Genomic DNA, 20,284 nt, shown 5'->3' with positions numbered 1-20,284 from the left:
GGTTGAGAATTGCGAGAAAGCTGAGGGAACTTTTATAATCGCTATTTATCAGATCCTGTTGATTGTTTTGCCTTCTGTAATGCCTGTTAAAACACAACCAAATTTGTATTCAGTAATTTAGAAAACAGAGTCCCATTCGTGGCAAGCACTGCGAAAAAGGTAGCGTTTTTCTAGTGACCAGTTGTCTGTAACGGGGTCTGTACATTTTGTTTTCCTGCCCTCCAAACCAATCCTTAACGTATCTTTGGTGTATGGCCACTTAATTCCGTCTGCTCTGGGTTACCCAGGAGGTGCTGTAGAGCAAGTTAAAAAAGTCGTGTGAAGGAAGCGTGCAATGTACGCGAAGCTGCACAAGAACAGGCCCAAACAACCGTCGCTAAAGCAGATGACAAATCCAACGGAATGGTCCTGCCAACGTGCCCGCCGGGGTGCACAGCTCCGAAAGCAACTCCGGCGTTCGGAGAACGCTGGGTAATAGCGCCCTTCACCGCTCCATCTACACAGTGCTCCGTGAGTGAAAAGGGCCCTGCTCCTCCTCAGCCACGTTGGGACTTTCTTGTTGCGCACTCAACGAAGAAACCGTTGGCTGGTAGAGGCAGAAAGCTTTCTTTAAAACTTTTCCGCATTTCAAAACAACTACACATAATACTTGGCCGAGTCTCAAAGCATAACCAGGAATAATCTTACTTGAACCAAAAATAAGCTAGGTGGGGCGGCGAGCTTTGCTCTTTGCCCATCTACGCGCCACTAGGCTAAAATTGGCCGGGAATCCAACCCGTGCCCTTGGGCTCGGCAGTGCAACGCCTTAGCCACTGCGGCGGGTGTGTGTTATCTTTTGGCCTACCAAAACATCAATAGTAAAGCAGCGCAGTGATTTGCAGCCATGACTGCCCAAGGGAACCCTTCTTGGCTTGCGAAACAGTGGGGATCCCACGACTGAGCATATGTTGATCGGTGTCATTATGTTAAACAATTTGTACTTGTATCTACAAGTCTTTGTACAGTTATATGCTGCCTTAGGTAGGCCTTTTTATCTCTTGTCATAGCTGGCATGTTGTCGGAAAGAAGGTGTTAAAATATGCACTAGGCAGAGAAACTAAACATACATGTAATGCAGCAAGGCCACCTTTTTGCATACCAAGAAAGTTCTGGCAAAATTGAGAAAACAGTGGCAGGGGAAAAGTTTTGAAAGAAGCTTCACGGACCCCTGAAGTTCTCTCGCGGACCCCCTTGTGGTCTGCGGACCCCAATTTGAGAACCAGTCGTATAGCATGCTGCAGAGCACGACAACAATTATTCGATCAAATCTTTGGATTTATGTGACCAGTAAAGTTTCGTTACATGATTTAGCGTTCTAATAAAGTAAGGTACAACCTTAACACAGAATATAGTACTTATACCTGATTCAAAGAGCGCAAGTTGATCCGTTGGGATTTTAAAATTAATTGCTTTGTTTTCTAATTGCAAGTGCAGATTGTTCCAAATGTGGATGTGCCTGACGAAAAATGGACGTGGCTGATGCGGAACAAATCCTATGAAGACTTCTGCCTGGATCTGGCTACCCTACAGAAGTGGCGGTACAGGATGTGACGGGGCAGACCTTCTACAGCATGGCATGGGCGATAGAGGAGACAGCATCTTTCGTCAATGTGGAACTTGAAAAAGTATGTGAACATCCATATTGTTGTCGTGCGGGTTTTAAAAAAAAAAGTCAAGATTATATTGTCGATTCATGTAATATTTGGAGCATATAAGATGTTTCCAGCTGGCTGACACGTCTATTTTGAGTTGGTATTTTTACTGGGGAATAGGTATTAATTACAGAAAAAAACCCGTTCCCAGCTCTTCAACCTTAGTTCAGGCTGAGGGGTAGTTTCTAGTTAAAAAATGGGAGGGGACTTAAGACATCTATGATTGTGGGAAACTACACGCTGGAAAAGAACAGGGCAACAAAAAGGGGCACAACGCTAGTCCTGACTCGAACTAGTGTTTATTACGCAACAGAAAGAATGTGCATATACATGCAACTACGCACCCGCACAGAGGGAGAAGAAAAGACGGATGCAGCTTTGCATAGGATAATGCGCTAAAAAGACAAGAAGTTGGAAGAAAAGGTGTGTGGAGAGGGGCTGAGAAGTCACGTGAGCATATGGCCAACTAGCTTGGCTTTTTTTTGTGGGACGTAATCGAGGTCTGGCTTACGCAGTCACCTTTATAGACCATAATTGCCCGGCTCTCCCTGGGCGCTGGCATTTTTCCGTGATCAGTGTGCTGCCCTGCAAGCACTTTGTGGGGCAATGTGGCCACGCCGGCTGCCGCCCCCGCAGCGTGCCATCGGTCGTATCGTGGACTGCATATCGTGCGTCTCGTGTGGCTTGAAAATTGGTAATCGCCTTCCCATTTGATGTGTCATGCCACAGTTAGCTTGTTCATCAGAGAGCACATTCAAGGAAAACGAGAACTAATTCTTATGGCCATGCTGCACAGATTGTGAATGCAGTGTGTGGCACGTTGTTTTCGACAAAATCATAACTTGTGTGGCTCTATTTTGTAGTGCCACACTTTTTGATGCCCGCTGTTGTACCCGGGTTATTACAGCCGCTTGCTTTCTTTTTAAATCCCACCTCCAAGTCACCATGCCCTGCGTGAAATTCACTATGTATGGAAGCTACCCGTTCAAGCATGACTGCGCTGCTGTTGACTGCACTAACAACCAACACAACTGCAAAGTCTTCACGCAAGAACTAACCCACAGAAATAGGCGTATAGATATCGTACCATGGTGCAAACACACAGAAGCATAAGGAAGAAAAAACACAGAGCTTGCATGTTTTTCCTTCCTTCTGTCTGTGTGTTTGCACTGCTGTACGAAGTGAACTTACGCGAACTCCCCCAATTTACTGCTTTACACAGGCGTATACATGTGCGAAGTCTATAAATTTTCTGGAGGCTTGCAGCGCTGCGTAAATGGGTCTTCATGTTGAACCGAAAGTACTTCCTATCCAGCAGCTTGGCACGAGCAGCAAAAACGAAAAGGTGTGGCAGGCCAGTTTAGAAAGCCCGTTTATTGACCTCTATGCAGTTGCAGTCAGAAACTCCGGTTTTCTAGAAGTTAGCTGTGTTTATTTCATGAGGCCAAGGTCTGCGAAAATCAACCCTTTGCTTGAGTTACAGCACGGGTATGTGAGAAGGGCGAGTGTGCAGCTAATCCCTCGGGTATGGGACAGTCACCTACAGCAATTGACCACAAAAGGGTAGTGCAGCAAAATAGATCCTCACAGGCCACAATTTGATTGAGAATGATTGACAGCACGCTTGTAAATACCCAAAGTCAGCGATGGACATCAAGGGGGTCAGTAACAGGTTTCTAGAAGAAACATGCAACCACACTTTTTTGCTGTTTGTGCCAAACTGCTTGATTCATTGTTTTCAGTTCAGCGTGATGACCCATTTGCACAGCACCGTGAGCCCCAGGAAAATATATAGGGTAATTAGACTTCATGTAGGAGTAAAGCAGTGAATGACACACTTGGAGTGAAGTAAGGAAAAATACGCAAGCGATGTGTGTCTTTCTATTGTTATGCTTCTGTGGGTTTGTCTTATTGTATATCTATACGCTTATTTATTCAGTATATTTTTGCACTAATATTTTGCGCTTGCGTTGCTTGTTAGTGCAGTCAACAGCGGCGCTGTCACACGCGAACGGATGGCCTCTGTGCATGTGAATTTCTGTCTGAGCACGGGACTTGAACGTGGGAATTAAAAAGACGGGAAGTAGCTGTAAACACCTGGGTATAACAATGCACATAAGAAAGACTGGCACTACAAATTGTGGGCTAACGTACGGGATAGCAGAGGACCCCGGCTAGCTTAGCTAGAGAAAGTGCTACAAGCCAAACACTAGCCCTGAGGAATCTGAAGACTCGCGCACGGGTTCGGGTTCTCAGAGGCTTTATTGCCTGGCAGTTACAGGGCATATACTAGACAACACGACTATCGTTTGTGGGGAGACAGTGGCTCCGTTCGCTCGCTCAAGCTGCGGGACCCAGACCTCGATAACCGTCATCACGGCTGCGGGAGCAGGGGAGGCATCTTGTGCGACCGATCAGGGCAGTATCTCAGCAGAGTGCGTGGAGCAAACTGGGTTCCTGTCATCGGGGCATAGCCAACCGATTCCGGCCAAATCGCCCGGTCGACTCCCGGCGGAGCACTCATTCGTCCTGCAGGTACGCATGGTAGGGAGAGCAGGTCTTCCCCTGGCCGAGGAGAGGGTGGCGCGAAGGAAGGCGATAAACTGGTCCTCCTTCCCCCGCGCCCTCGCGCACAGATTCACAGCGAGGCGGTTCGGCGCGTCGCATGGAGTCACGAAGAGGTCATGGCTCACGCGATGAGCCGACCGCCCAAAATGGCGGCTCCCGGTTCGCGAAAGCATGTGCAGGCGAGGCGTAGGCAAACACGGGTCCCCACAAAATCAAACCACAAAGTTCGTAATTTTGACGAGGAGAGTACATGGGGCCGATGGGGCCCTTCTTAAATGTAATACTAGAAGCGCACTCAGGGACGATAAAAGATCGCACATACGCAATTTCACCTGCGACTTGCAATAAGTGTGGGTGCAAACCCTGTTTCGATGATAGCAAGGGGCACTTCGAGCATAGAAATGGAATGGTTAGGGAGATACTAGAAGCCTTTTACGTGAACATTTAAAAAGCTGACTGCGTAAGCCACACCTTGATTACGGTCCACAAAAAAGAAGCCAAGATTGTCGGCCATATGCTCAAGTGATTTGTCAGCCCCCTCTACACACGCCTTATCCTGTGTTTTCTTGTTTTTCAGTGCAATATTGTTTGCAGAGATGCATCAATATTTTCTTCTCCCTCTGCGCATGCGCACAGCTGCATGTGTTTTTCCATTTTGCTAATACAGGTTGCAGGTCAACGCTTGTGTTAGGCCTCTTACTGTTATCCCATTCCTTTCCACGCCCTGTGGTTTCAGCATGTTAATGAAAGGCAGAAAATATTTTGGGTGAGAACCATATTTGCCCGTAGTTTTTTTTTTTTATGTCATCCTTAGACCAGGCTTAGTTCATATATCGGAAATAAAAGGCGACTTAAAATGTTAATAAGAAGGAGAGAAAATGTTTTATTGTGAACAAACAAAAAATGGAAGGTCTGTGTGAGTTTCCTTGACCAGATATGTGGCCCGCCTTCTACTTTCAGAATCCCCTGGTGAAATGTGCGTCAACTATGCCCTCAAGTACCTGTGGAGGCTATTTACAGAGGCGAGCCACCGTGAAAAAAGGGTCTGTGCACAATAAAATGAAGCTGTGGTGTGAGCGCACGGTTTCGCATTACTTCTTCCACATTAAGCAGCAGAAGTGTCCCTGCAGCCATGCATACATCTATGAATATTCTGTCAAGACGGCTGCCATTCCAGAAAAATTCACGACCCACTATTCTCCCTGTGACGCCTATGCCCGCTAGACGGGTATGCCGCCATCTGTACCACCATGCCCCCCAAAAGCGGCGTGCCCGATAGTGCCCGCCATTTAGCATGGCGGTGTCTCCACTACAATAATCCACTATTTTGACCGGCAGCAGCTTCCGCTATGCCCGGCGTGGCGGGATTTCGGACAGGGAATTGTTCGGGTTGAGAGTCAGTTCGGTATGATAACTATACTTACGATATGAATTCAGAGCACGAAAGCCGCCTTCGAGTCCTCTGGACAATGTAGCCTGCGGCGGGATCGCGGTGGCGTAGAAGAAACCTTCTCATTGTATTTGCATGCGAATAAACAACGCGCGCTGCAGATATCACCTTCTTGCACGGAGCCATAACAAAACCGAATTTTTAAAGCAGGGAATGTTTGCCACACGGCCTCATGAAATTATCCACACAACCTTTGTGAGCATCCCAAACATTCCCAAGTCTCCTAACAAGACGTTGAAGACAGGGGAGAAAAACTAAGTGTTGTGTACAGAAATAAACATTCATCTGATGCAAGTCAACAACAACGAAACAAATAGAAGACCGCCGCTTTATTTCCTGCTATGCGATGCACGTGTAGGGGCCCGCTGCTTGGTACGTAGCATTAGACCGTATAGTCTTCATAGGAGCATCTCCAAAATACTGTAGGAAAGCCTACGCATTTTGAATACTTATCGAGGGGCTATGAGCACTGAACCTCGCGAATAAGCTAGAAGGGACGAGGTACGCAAGATCTTCTGACCGATGAACTGAAGAAAGTTGTTCTCGCTTTCCTCGCGTGCTGCAGACTTGTGAGATACATAGCTTGATATCATTGAAATGTTTCAGAAGAGGGCAAGATCAACTGAATTACTAGAAATACGCTTTTCAATGCACTAAAGCAATAATGCGAGCGAGCTCTAACACAGGCGCTGCTGCCCCTCACAAGCGAAGTGTAGCAGGCGAAAGCAGCGCGAGTCCCTAAGCCGACGTCAGAGCCAGGGGGCGCCACTTTAACGTCTCACCACCAATTGGGGTGGAGGTTTTAGAGTGACGCCCCTAGCGGCGCCAACCAGAAACGGAATAGAGGAGAAACAAAGCAGACAACACCGGCTTTTTCACATGGCCGAAGCCGTACCTTATTATATTTCTCGAGAACGGTATTTAGCCATTTATCCAATTCTAGGAAGCACTTTTGAGTATATGTTGATCTTAAAGAATTGCTCCAACTGTACACATTTCCCGAGAAGATTTTGCTCGCGGTTTTATAGCGTTTTGCCCGAACTAAAACCCCACTTCCCTAACATTCAGCCGTCCCTCTACGAGGGCTGCCGCACTCAGTCATTCTTACCATGGCTATGAGAATCCGTACGGGAAAAGTTAGTTAAAGAACAGAGGAGCGAAGACTCCAACGTTGTTTAGTTCTCGTCACTCGAATGAAATTCCAGGTTGGTAAGAAACTACATTCGCGTCAGAGTATTGGTCCCCCGACAGGTAAGATGACTGTTTGTGAGAGGGAAAGAGGCTCCCAGCCTGCACCACATATGTATCGCAGGGTCCCCCGAAGGTGCAAAATTCTGTCTCCCTTATTGAAGATAGTCCCGCCCAGTAGACGCTTAAGGTGGCAGAGTTATAATACCTTCATAGGAATTCGCAGACGATGCACGTGCAAATACGCTCTACACTGACCCGGTTATATACGCATGGAAAGCTTCGCTAAGTTCGCTAATCGCGCGCAGCTTTAAGAGCCACCGAACTGCCCTAACGGCTGCCCGCACTTTCTTCGCGGGTTGTTGAGGAGAGGGGAACAAAAAGAGCAGTGAACTCCCGCATTTTTGTGTGTTCGTATTGATTCCGACCATCAAATGAGCCCAGAGTGCTGGGGAAAGACAAGAGAGGGGGTGGGGGGGATAAAGGCGGCGGCTAGCTTCCCCCTTCGCATCGTTCCCTCCCTCAACGTCAACTTGTCTTTCTTTGTAGGTATTTATTTGAAGACAGCCACAGGTAGCGTGATTGTTCAGACCAATGAGTGTTGGTGTCGCAGCAACAACTTCTGTTTGAAACGTACTGGTTTTCTCGACGGCAAAAGCTGCGCGGGTAAATGTGCGCTTATCGCTCGTTTAGTTAGCTTGTCTGTGTCGGTGTGCAGTGTGTCCCATAGAGTTATAACACTCTATGGTGTGTCCATCTAGTGGTTTGCCTCAATGCCCTGTGCTTGGTCCATCACTGCCTGCGTGTCCGTTCGCCCGTCTTATATGCGCTGCCGGCTCTCCGTTCGACAACATCTAATGGCCATTGGATACTGATTCACACAACAGAGTGTGTGGTACGTGTGGCGCTGCCTAGTTTGTGCGGATTACGGGTCGCCTGCACTGGGAGAGTGTTTTGCGTTGCTACCTGTAAGAACCGTGGTCCTGACGGTTGCGCAACCGGTGCAAAATTAAAAAGAAATCGCTGTGTGTTTTTGTGCTATGCTCGTTTTTTTTTGTTCGCGGAGCCGTATCCAGGCATTTCTTCATCGGCGCTTTCATCTTGGAAACATCAGCTTGTTTTAACGGTGGCCGGCAGCGTGAGCGTTGCAGGTGACCGGCGCTGATGTTACTTGTACGCGTTTTTAATAAAATGAACGCGTTTTTAGACTACTCTCGCGTGCGTTGCTTTTAAGTGAAGGTTGCTAGCAAAAAATATTTTCAGAGCAGATTTTAGCTGTTCAAGTTTCATTTCGGTGTAGCGTGCACAGTGTGGTATCAATCGTCTTTGCAAGCAGGGCCTTATAAATTACCGCACTGACTCGTGACTCAATTCGTAGGCATGGAACTGACTACGTACTCACAGTGTTTATCAAAATTTACCTATAGAGCCAAACTTCTTTTGTGCCCGGTTAGGCGGAGCGTTCAATGCGAATTCAACTTGCAACTTTCGGCGGCTTGTCGTGTTCACCAAGGGTAAAATGTCCGACGAAACAGATGTTCTTGTAAAAAAGGCACTGTCTTTTCACCGCTGCGAATGATTCTAAAGCGTTTTCGGTCGGCTTTTCGTGTCTGTGGCGATTTCTGCGCTGTTATTATTATCATTTCCGTCCGAGTTGTGTCAGGAACACTATTTGCTGAAGTATATTACAGACCAAGTTCAACGTTCCTTCTAAATTTCAGCTTTGATATCCTATCCAGAGCTTGCGTTGGGTTTTCGGCTGCGGAAAGCAATGCGGGCTAAGGTATGATGTGTATTTCGTAGATTTCCACTGCCCCACTGCGCATAATTTCCCCGTACGTTAAAGGAATCTTGTTTGACCGTGGAGTGCCCTATAGAAACCCATGTATTTTGGTCGTTTGTTTCCCCTCTATAAAAATTTGACCGAGGCGCCCCCTAACTTAAGCGGCACCACCTATAGGATGATCTCCTGGCCAATAAGACTGCGTGAACTGCTTTTTCGAGCGCGACCGCAGCGCCGCCAAACAGCGGCTCCGGCAATAATCGGATGCTGTCCTGGCCGAAGGAGCCACTGTACAGGCAGAGATTCCGAAGTCGTTGCAAAAAAAAAACGTAGTGGTAGTAATTGGTATTTCTGTGTGCTGCTGGGTCTACGGGTACCACAACAGTCTCAAAAACAGCGCCAGAAGACTGCCAAATAAATAATTTATCTCGGTTTCCTTGAAATGAAACGGTAAGGTGACAGCGACCGTAGTGCGTTGCGCCCGCGTGCGATAGCGCCAGTGTCGCACTCCTATTAGCGTGTGTGGAAGAATAGCTTGCGTTCCCTCGCCTCATAAGCTTCTTCCCTACCTTGATGTTCGCTAGTACGATGAATTCCTTAGTAAAAAATGGATTTCCTTGGGGAACAGTTCAGCTGGCCAACGCCTTTCGTCTAAAGAATGCGCCAGGTCGTGGCTAGAAGAAAGTATCCCCCCCTCTCCAGCAGCCAATGTGTGTCAAACCGTGGTAGTGCATCGCGCCCAAGTACAATGCCGCCAGTCTTATACTCCCCAATCTTGACGGACGGAAAACAAGCCAAACAAGGTTAGCGTCGAGGAGTGTAATTTTCGATTGGGCACAAGTGGCTGTATGGTTTAAAAACTACATGGAGGAAGTTTACTTTGGCTAACACACGAGCAACAATGCCCTTGCTCAGTCCGGATGACGGAGTTTCAAACTTAGATGTGAAGTAAAATTCACGAGTCATACACGAATGGTGTCTGTCGAAACTGGACTCAATATCGTTACATGGAAAAGAGCCAAATGAGTGACCTTGAAGTGTGCAGGCGGCGCTGTGACGCTTCTTGTATTCCCACCGCCATCAGACTGAAAGTAGTTCTCACAAAGGAACAGCCAAACACATTAGCAATTGGTCACGCAAGAAGTAAAGGTACAAAGTGGGATTACCTTGGGGAAAGCGTTAACACGTCAACGCTTTTTGTGTAAGGAATGCGTGACGCTGCATCTAGAAGAAAGGACCGCCAGCTCAGCAGACTCCAATTAGTGTCCTAGAAGGTAGCGCGTCGCACCCACGTGCGATGGCACCAGTCTCGCACTGCCCAATGCCCTGGGAGACAAAGTAAGCCAAACAATGGAAACGAAGAGGAGTGTAGTTTGCATTGGGGCACAGCTGGATATAATGTTTAAAAACCTAATAGAAGAAGTTTATGGGGAAAACCACATGAGCAACACTGCCTTTGCTCAGCCTAATTGACACAGTTCTGAACTTGGAGGCGAGGGAAAATTCACGAGCGAATGATTTCTGTCGAAAAGGTATTCAAGTATTGTTGCGTGAAAAGTGAAAAGTGAATACACGTGGAAGGATGAAGCCGAAGGCAGTACGCTGTGTAACCACTGTGTAACCACTGCTGACGCCAGTGGTCCGCTACGCCATCAAATGCAGAAAGGAATTCTCACAACCGAAGACCCAAAGACCTATTAGCAACTGGCCCCGCAAGAAGCTAGGGTAAAAATAGTAATTTCGGTGTTAAACACGTCAGCATGCCAACTTTTTTTAAAGTAATGCGTGACACTGTGGCTAGAAGAATGGGTTATCACTCCTATCGCATACTCTAGGTGTTATAAAGATTAGAGGAAGTGATGCTAATGCGTGGCGTCGCAGTTCTACACCGTCTCTGCCAGCCAATCTCGGCGCCTCCATTGGCGGCGGAACAAACGCAGAAGTGGGATAGTCTAACACCGGGTTTGAGCTTCCTTCAATATTGTAAAAAAAAGCTTCCTCTCATGTGCTTCACCAATGCAACTCCGTTCATGAGTAATACATTGGTTTAACCTTAGCGAGAAACACCTCTTCGACGTAATTTGACATTTGTAGTTAAATTCATTTTCACTTGTCTCTGGTTTCAGTCTTTGTAGAGCCATGTATGTGAATTCAAGGGACTTCGCATGGGTAGTGGTTGTGGACGTCGTTTACAGCTTCGCTTTCGAACCACCTTCACAGGGTGGATTGGCACACATTTTCTGTGAACTTAAAAGAACAAGACGCTTGCTTTCATGGATGCCCGGTTTTGCGTTTGATTTCTCGGGCGCCACCAGACGCCGAGGGTGGTTTTCACTCACGTGTCTCGCGCAGCCTCGGCAAACCACCCTCCCCCTCACAAATCACCACACTCTCCTCCCCCGTTTTCTTTCAGTCTTTCGTGTTTCCATCGTTCGCTCAGTTACGGCAACACCGCCACACTGCAGTAGCGGTCGCCAAAGGGGTGCGCAGTAAGCGCGGAATTATACATTTCATGACTGGCCTCGTCCCCGGTACATGTCGCGAGGGGCGCGAAACAATCCAGATGTGGAGGTTTTTAGGTAAGCTACAGCATATAAATGACAGGAAATGACACATACACCATCAAGTCATTTTGAAGTGTGCAGTCGACTAACCAAAGTGGCCCATATTGCACGAAAACCGATTTGATTTTGATTTGATTGGTTTTTGATTACATTGTGAGCATTGTTTGCTATTTTGCAAGTTCTCTCTAGCAAGTGGACTATGAACAGATTACTAGGGCTTTGTCTTCATCTGTACATAATCACCAGCACTACCTCGCATGGCTGCTCTTCCTCCTCTTCACTCCTGTCGATAATAATCATCATGGTGTACGTGCCATTCTAGCGTCTGGACTTCTGCAATAAACGTCACACCGGACATCATTGTGGAGACTGGAATGCTGGACTACATTTAGTTTTTTCCAAGGGCCGTACTTGCGTAGTAAAAAAAGTGTTCTGCCTCTCAATATTTTCTACTCAAAACGAAGCGGAAGTTGAGACGGAAAGCGCGGTTAACGTGAGGCTGCCCTCCGCCACCCGATTCGCAGTGCGAGCACTCAATGTGATGTTGAAAAGTTTGAACAGAATATAATAAGCACAGTCATAATACATTGGCTAGATATTACACAAAGCATTTGTCTAGAAATTCACAGAAAACCAAAGTGAATGAACAAACGTAGCAATTCGCAGACTGTAACCACCGGCGATCGCATAACTACATAAGTGTCGAACCTCTGTATAATTAGGAATTTGGAATATATAGGGATGTATCCCTCTGAAAGAGCAAGTTCGGAACAATAACAATTCGTTGACTGCACACTACGAAATGACTTGATCGTTGCTTTTTGTGAGAGAATATGCTTGTTATAATTTTTTTTAGTTGTACGCCACACCAAAATCAAGTTGCACATATAACAACTGAGCAGGCGTGTAATATCTAGTCAGGACGCGGCCACTTCTTTTTGTGTGTGTGACGAATCGTCCTGGCATAGAACGTAACTCCTTAACGAAATTCATAAGTCTGCAGGGTATGTATTCGAAAATCCAAACAGCATTGCTTGCCCACCCCCTCCAAAATCTCCACATTCTCCTCCCCCCCCCCCCTTGTTTTCTTTCAGTCTTCGGTCTTTCCAGCGTTCGCTCGGCTACGACAACGCTGCCGAACCACAGAAGCGGCCGCCAAAGTGCTGCACACTGTGAGCGGCATTATGCATCGCTTGAGTGGCTTTTCCGTCCCCGTACATCTCGGTGGGGGGGGGGGGGGGGGAAAGGCGTTCGAAATATTGAGCCCAAGTTGCTCTTTCAGAGGGATATATGCCCACATATTTCAAACCCCTAATTAGGCAGGGATAAATGTGGCATGACTAATTAAATTGAAAAAAGTCTTAATAAACTCAGGCCTGGCATAAATTTGACATTTTCCCTTTTTGTGCTTTTTTCAAACGTAGGTGGAATAGCGTGGAGGTATGCGTATTCTCCAATTCTATATAATGTTAGAATTGACGGGTACGCGAAAGATTGCTTACTATAGTTCATTCTTATTGTTGGAGTGTGTCGTATTGGGGCCAGAGTCGGAAGTTAGAAAAAAACAATAACTTGATTATAAGTATACATGGTGTTCGGAACTTTCAAGTAATTGTCTCGGTGAGCCCGAAGCATTGAATATTCACTAAATAAAGGAACTGTCCTCATATTTTGCTACCAAATATGCTAATTTTATTCTATGCAAAAAATTTCTGCTGCAAGACAAAATGTCTGGTATAATTTGTATTAGTTGAGCGCCACACCAAAATTCCGTGGCAAAGAATAGAACTGAGACTTCACGTAATCCTAGTCACTTCGCGGCGGCTTCTATGTATGTGTGACGGATCGCCCAAATATAAAACGCAACTCCTTACAGAAATTCAAAAATCTGCATTGTATGTATCTGTAAATCCAAACAGCATTGCTCTGCTCAGGAGCAACGCACACACACCGAAAGTTTTACTTGAATATGTGTTAAGGCGATATGATAGCTGCGGACGATGCGATATAAGATGATCATTTATTCCACTGACTTCATTCCATTTCTTTGCCGAATACCGGCAGACCCAGGACCGGGCAACGCCCTGAAATTATTGAAAAATAAATGGGCAGTACTAGCTTATTTAATCTTTAACTTGCCTAAATGGCGATGATTGGTAGTACAAACTTTGGAAAAAAAATACAAAAATATAGAATCACATTCTACAACAACGAACTGGCGAAATGAGGAATATGCATTTTGTCCATTACCAAGAAAAAAAACGATGACTAATTCACCAAACTGGAAATTGAGTGTGGTAAGTACTAAATTAAAACAGTGAAACTGGGAAAACCGTGTAACGCCCTCAATGTTAACAAATACTAGTAATTGCCTGATGTGCACAATTTTTCGGTATAATAGCGCAAATTTAGATAATTGGTCGAAAAGAAATTTCAAACAAAAAGCTGAAAATACAAAAAGGACCAAAAGAATTTTTTAAAAATGAACTCATAAAACCCGACTTATACATTTTGTGCACCTGCAAAAAAGGCTGAAAAAGGCGGAAAGGTACGTCGAAAGTAATAAAATAGTGAAAACAGACTATGCCTGAAAATCCCTGAATTCCGCAAAAAAGCATAATGGCCTTGAGGAACATATCCAATCATCTGAATGTTTTAGCCGGAGGGAAATGGGTGGACACTATTTAAAAAAACTCAACATTGGAAAAAGAATACAAATAAAAAACAAAAACTGAAGAAAATGAAAATGCTTACCTAATGCATCTACGTGAAAAGAATCCTAAAAAATCATTGAAAGCAACGACTGAAACTAGAAGGAAAATATTGCAACAACATACCAACCTGCAGTATGCCTTTCTTCTGCGGGAATAGTACTGTACTTTCGAAGTGAAGGTGGTTAATCACTACAATGGTGTATATTTGTATCCTTTGCAACAAAATGAAATAAAGCTTACAAGCAAGAGAACAATTCCATTTATTTGCGAACTCCTTGTGAGAAATGGCTGCACGTAACCCGTAATGTAGCCGAGCAGCGCAAGAATGCTACGGATTTGTCGACAATTGTCTGAGTTTCGGGAGATGTTCTTTGTAAAAGCGTGGTAGCCTATACTAAAATAGTTGCATGACAGCAATGTTCCTAGGGTTCAGGTATCTACTTTTTGAAGGCAATCGAACAAAGCGTTTATTACTGAGTGCAGAAATTTCCTTTGTATTCTTATAATCGTTGTGTTATGTTACGCCATCGTGTTGCCCGAGACAAAACAGCAGTAGCACATATATAAACGGAAACACACATAATACACAGGGACTGGCAGGCTTTCCTGGCATCAGAAGGTTTTCGGGCTAAATGATGCCAATAATTCGGAAGCGATTATATCATAACTGTTCAGCGTTTACAGAGACATAGTGACTATCCAGAGACCCACCTGTCACTTTAAAAATATCTCAGTGCGCTGAGCAACCCTTAAGTGCTTTGAGGGTTAAACCTGGCAATATTTATCAGACTTCTCTATTGCTATATTTTATTTCTCTCTCGTGTCACGTTCGTTTTTAGCTTTTGGTGCTAATTCGTTCGAACGCCTTCTTTTGTAGTACGCCATGTTTTTGCCCCTGCTTTTATTTATTGGTCTTACGACACAAGTTACGCCAGCCCGTAGACTACCACACCCCACATTTTACCTAATGAAGGGGCTCTGCGCGGCTAGTGTGCACATCTTCTACTGTAAAGCAATCACGGTCACGTTTAAGAGTGCATGTTATTATAAAACTTTGTTTCCAATTGGCAGTTTTGCGAGTTTTATGCAGCGTGAACAAGAGCCACTCAATGGCCCCGACTCTTTGCCAATACCACAAGGGGTGTATTTTCCAAAGGCAATAACTACAACCAAACCTTTTGTTCTATACTGGCAACATGCCAACATTGCACAGTTAGTACAGAACGGGCATTATACTGTGATGGCGCCGGTTCTAATTCGACTGCATTACAGGAGTTTGAATACAAAAGACCTAATTTCCGCATTGTACCAAAAACCTCGTTGGTTGTTGCTGTAGTTTTCCAGTTAACAAAATGGCTGCCGCCGTAAAATGGAAATGAAAACCAATGCTCGATGCAATGGCATTACAACCGGAGTGAAAAGCTATGCTTGATGCAATGGCATTAAAACCACGGAAGCCCAGTAGCAGCGCGGTGATTTAACCATTACAGTGATATCCCAGTATAACGAACTTCAGGGAGCGCGGAAAATTGCTCGTTACTCTGAAAGGTCGTTGTAGCGAAAATCCCAATAGTTAAGACAAAAAAAATATTTCAATGCCTAAAACGACCTACCTGTACAGCAGTGCATTCTTGAAGTCTTTTTTCACAACAAATGCACAAGTGATCATGAAACAATGCACGTTTATTTAAAGTAGTTGGCAATTTTCTTCTGGTGCGTGCAGCACAAGCTTCCCAGCACGAAGGACAGCAACTCTTTCATATTCCTCTGAACTGACTCAGTGGCCGTGCGGTTTTTTTGCCGGAGATGTCCGGAGTTTTTGTATGCTGTCCAGCCCATCCAGAGTCGTCACGTGTTCGTCGAAGTCTTCGAGTGCTGCCGCGACACCCTCAGAGGCGTCGTCGTTCATGCCGTCCTCGCTGCCTTCTTCATCCTGAACGCTCACGCTCTGGAGAATATCCTCTGTTGTCAGCTCCGCTGATGTTCGCGAAGATCCAGTAAGCCACCCGAGTAGCGGCGGTACGTAGAAAAACTTGGGGTGGGACGTGAATTGCGCGGCCGCGGCTCTCTGAACGGAGGAGGCCACCCATGCTTCATTTTTTTCTCCTCACCTTTTTCTTTCTCTCGCATCGGCTCGCGCATTCCCCGGAGCAAGTTGCAAGACGTCCTCTTCTGCGCTGCGCTTTACCGTGTCGTCTGCTAGCATGCGGCTCCGCTGGCCGCGATTGTTTAACGAAAACCTAAGAATCCGGTGCGGGATTTCCGAAGTGCTCGTTAATCTGAAAAGTTCGTTAATGTGGTGGTCGTTGCACCGAGATTTCACTGTAGGCTACCTTCGCAAGTTGCCAATGTACAAAAATGTTTTTGTTGCTTCTCCTCTTTTTGAGGAGATACCCCTTTGTGGTACTGGCCTGATATCAAGAGCTTCGAGACGCCTACGTGTCCACTTCATCAAATTTCAAACATTTATGAATTGAATACAAAAAAATTGAGAAAAGTGCGTTCAACCGTACGCCTGCACAATATAGTACAATATTATTCAAGTTCCAGAAAGCCGTGCAGAACCCTTATTATATGGAATCTCTGGCGTGGACCAATCTGCTGCCGACGTACGTCGCTCCGTAAGATGAACAAACGAAAGCGAAGAAATAGGCGCAATATCGACATAGTGGTCAAAACAGTGGCAAGAAGGGGAAGGAGAAAAGAAACGGCTAGCTAGCCCAAACTCAAGCTCTATACCCAAGCACCGTGTAAAAGAAACGCTGCTCGAACTAATTCGCGCCAAAAAACAAAGACACGGAAGCTAAGAAAGAGAGACAAAACTTTTGCAGAAATTAAGATAATTATCTACTAATGCGTAGACTTAATATGCCGCTTGTCGTGAGTGTGGGTTTTTTACAGCCACATTATTTCGTTTTTCTAAATCCTGTCCCACCAATTATCCCTCTTTACGCTATTATAAAGATTAGAAGTGGAACATTCGCGAAATGCAAAATTTTGTGCAAATGCAGGACGTTGCACAACTCGCCATTTTACGTAATTATTTTATAGTTTTCTTATTGTTGCTGTTTTTCCAAATTTCGGTCGACCAACTATCTCTATTTGTGGTATTATAACGATTACAGGTGAAACTTTTGAAAACCTTCATTATTTTGCAAATTTCATGCGTCATACGTGTTGCCAATTTCCATCGTTCCTTAACATTTTTTTCTTCTTTTTTCGTTTTATTAAAATTTTGTTCGACCAATTATCTCCCTTTGTGTTATTATAAAGATAACCTTTGGAACTTTCCCAAAATCATTATTGTGAATTGCAGGGCGTTAGACGTTTCGCCATTTTCCATAATTATTTTATGTTTTTACGGTAGTGTAACGATTACAGCGAGAACTTTTACGAAATCTCTATATTGTGCAAATGCAGGACGTCACACATTTCGCCATATTCCGTAATTTTTACATAAATATGTTTGGGGGGTTTTAACATTTTTGTGCGACTAGTTATCTCCATTTACGCTATTATGGCGATTACGGGTGGAACTTCCGCGAATCTGTATTTTTATGGAAATGCAGGGCATTAGACGGTTCTAGATGCGAGGGTACTCGGCAATGAATGCTATACATTATACGGCAGACGGATGCATGGGCTGATATATATATAGCCAGTCTTTCGGCTTCGTAAACGTATGCAGACTTAAGTGCCCCGAAAAAATTGTCAGAAACGACAACGCCTTTTCTACGAGGGCGACACGGGGAGATTGCACAGTTTGTCAATCAATGGGCTGCTACTACGCAAGCTCGCTTTAAATGCGATCTCATCATAGATGTTTATGTTTAGTTTTTACTGCAGCAGCCATTTTCTTGTGTGCACATTTACAATAACAATGGCGTGTTTTTTTTCTCAGAAATGGGCACTTAAGGTTTTCGCCCAGATAACAAAGTGGTGCAAACGGGAAAATCTGGCCCTCACCCCAAGCGAAAAGCCAAGTGCTGCGTGCGTTGTATGTGGGTTTGAAAACAATTGTAATTTTACGCTTTTATTCAAAAATTTCCGAAGGCGGTTTGCTGTAGCTTGTTAATTTACGCGCCATGGCTGAACGTCATCTTTATGCAAAGTTGGCTCATCGAACGTAAAAGTGAGAAGGATTCTAATGACATTTCGAGAATATTACCAAGCTTAAACTCTGGATTTTTATGAGTCGTCAATGCCTATAAACTGCGTAGAGTCACGTTTGTTATTTTGCCATCGAATTTACCATTAATGGGGAGGCACCAAGCGTGCTTGATGCACCAGGGTAATAATTGACAATCTAGTTATTTTAAACGCGCTTCGGAACTTCGGAACATAAGGTGTTTCGGGGGCGCTGTCAAAACAGCACACGACGAAAGGGCACGCGACAGAAGAGCACCGACATAGCAGCACGGCGTCAAAAGGGCACCCGACAAAACAGCACGCGACAAAACAGCACGGCGTCAAAAGCGCACGCGACGGAACAGCACGTTGACAAAACAGCACAGCGTCAAAACAGCACAGCGACAGAACGGCACGATTTTATGGAACGCCTAAATGGGCAAATATTTTGATTTTAACATGGATAAAAACACTTTAGTGGGCGCAAACTGCTCTCTCTAAGGTTCTCTTCACGTTTCGTTACTCTTTCTCGGGAAAAATACTACGGCTTTAATTATTACAGTATGTGGGATATCTGAAATGAAAGAAGCAAAAGCCAGGGATGACATTTGGTAAAACTTTTGTTCATTTTTAGGTAGCCCTACAATTTTTATGATAATAATAATAATAATATTAATAATAATAATAAGAAGAATAATTTATTTCCGAATTTGCCGCTGACAGTTCTCCAAGACTGGTAGGCCCGGATCATTTCGTCCGCAGGCTTTCACATCTCTCCCAAAGTGGACCGCGTTAGCACGCGCTAAAACCGGTGACCGAGTCTAAAGTCAACGCCTGCGCTACGAACCCAAAGGAAATACTGTTCGCCCGGAATGCGATCAGAGCAAAATCGGTAATAAAAACCGCAGGGTAGTCTTGGTATGTCTGCTTTGCGCCGCAGAAACATTTTGCAATTTTTTTATACGAGCTTTTTATTTTAGCGCCGTCTATGAAGCGACCGCCGAAACCTCCTTTGCGTGCGTCTGCTCGGAATCCGTGCATTACCGAGTGAACCGTAGTGGTTTGGCGTTAAGTTAGCGATTGCAGTGCTTGTGTGTGTGTGTTCTGTTTTGTTTTCATCATCTGCGGACGGATTTTAGGTCCTGATTTGCTGCCAGAGCGGGAAATTCCGACCCCGGCTGTTGAGACCAGCAGCAGTAGCAGTGTGGTAGTGGTGCCGGTAGTGCTCCGCAGTTCCGCGATGAAAAAACGTACCGGTATGGCACCGACTGACATAGAAATCGATATCGGGGAGTAAATACGTGTTTTCAATGCCACCGTGCTTGTTATGTTCACCGATTAGTCATGTTTACGGAAGCGCGGACGTCGAATGCGGAGCGCGCATAGCATATGTGGGTCACGGTGATCCGTGCTCGCGATGGACTTTCGACGAGGCGATTGCTACGCTGTTGGCATTGCAATGCAATATAATCTTTCTTAACTAGACTTATGACGGTTACTGACGAAACGAGAATAACCGGGCGGAAAAATAACGCGACCGAACAACCAGTCAAATTACTATTCGAAGGTTGAGCAAAAGGCTTGACGTTCGGGCGAGTTAATATTGGTTGATCATGATCGTGATCATGATTGACCTAACTCTGCGCAGCGCATGTGGCCTGTCGCTCGGAGCCCACCTTTGTGAAACCGCTGCTTTGACCACAAATGCTTTACGCGACCAGCAGTAACTGTTTTGTAATTGTAATACTTTAGATTCCGTGGCAACGCAAAAGCATTAAAAGCTTTTCCTTTGACCGCGTTGTGAACAGGTTGAGCTATTTTCCAAATGCAGCGTTCACGCGTACCTCGAGCTGCGTTTCCACATTTGGCTGCCTGCTTATCCTGCTATCGACCAGCAGTGTGCGATGGAGAAAGTTATCCTTTCAAATCGTTTGGCAGTGTAATGCGTTGGCCTGAAAAAAAGTAAGCAAAACGCCGTGATTTTAAAGGTTAGATTAGATGAAAAGGGGATGGTTTAATGCCAATCGGCTGTAATGACCAAACAATATATGGTATTTTAAATTGACTACAAGAAACCAGAAGTTATTGTAGTGTTGTATTGTATCGGCGCTCGTGAAAGATCCCCAAGTGGTCAAAATTAACCCGCAGCCCTCCACTACTGCGCGCCTCATCACCCATGAAGCGTCGGGGCGTTAAAC

The sequence above is a fragment of the Haemaphysalis longicornis genome, unplaced genomic scaffold, assembly GCF_048455015.1.
Source record: "Haemaphysalis longicornis isolate Haplotype H1 unplaced genomic scaffold, Haemaphysalis longicornis Haplotype H1 scaffold_7, whole genome shotgun sequence".
Lineage (NCBI taxonomy): Eukaryota > Metazoa > Arthropoda > Arachnida > Ixodida > Ixodidae > Haemaphysalis > Haemaphysalis longicornis.
This window is presented reverse-complemented; position numbering follows the sequence as displayed.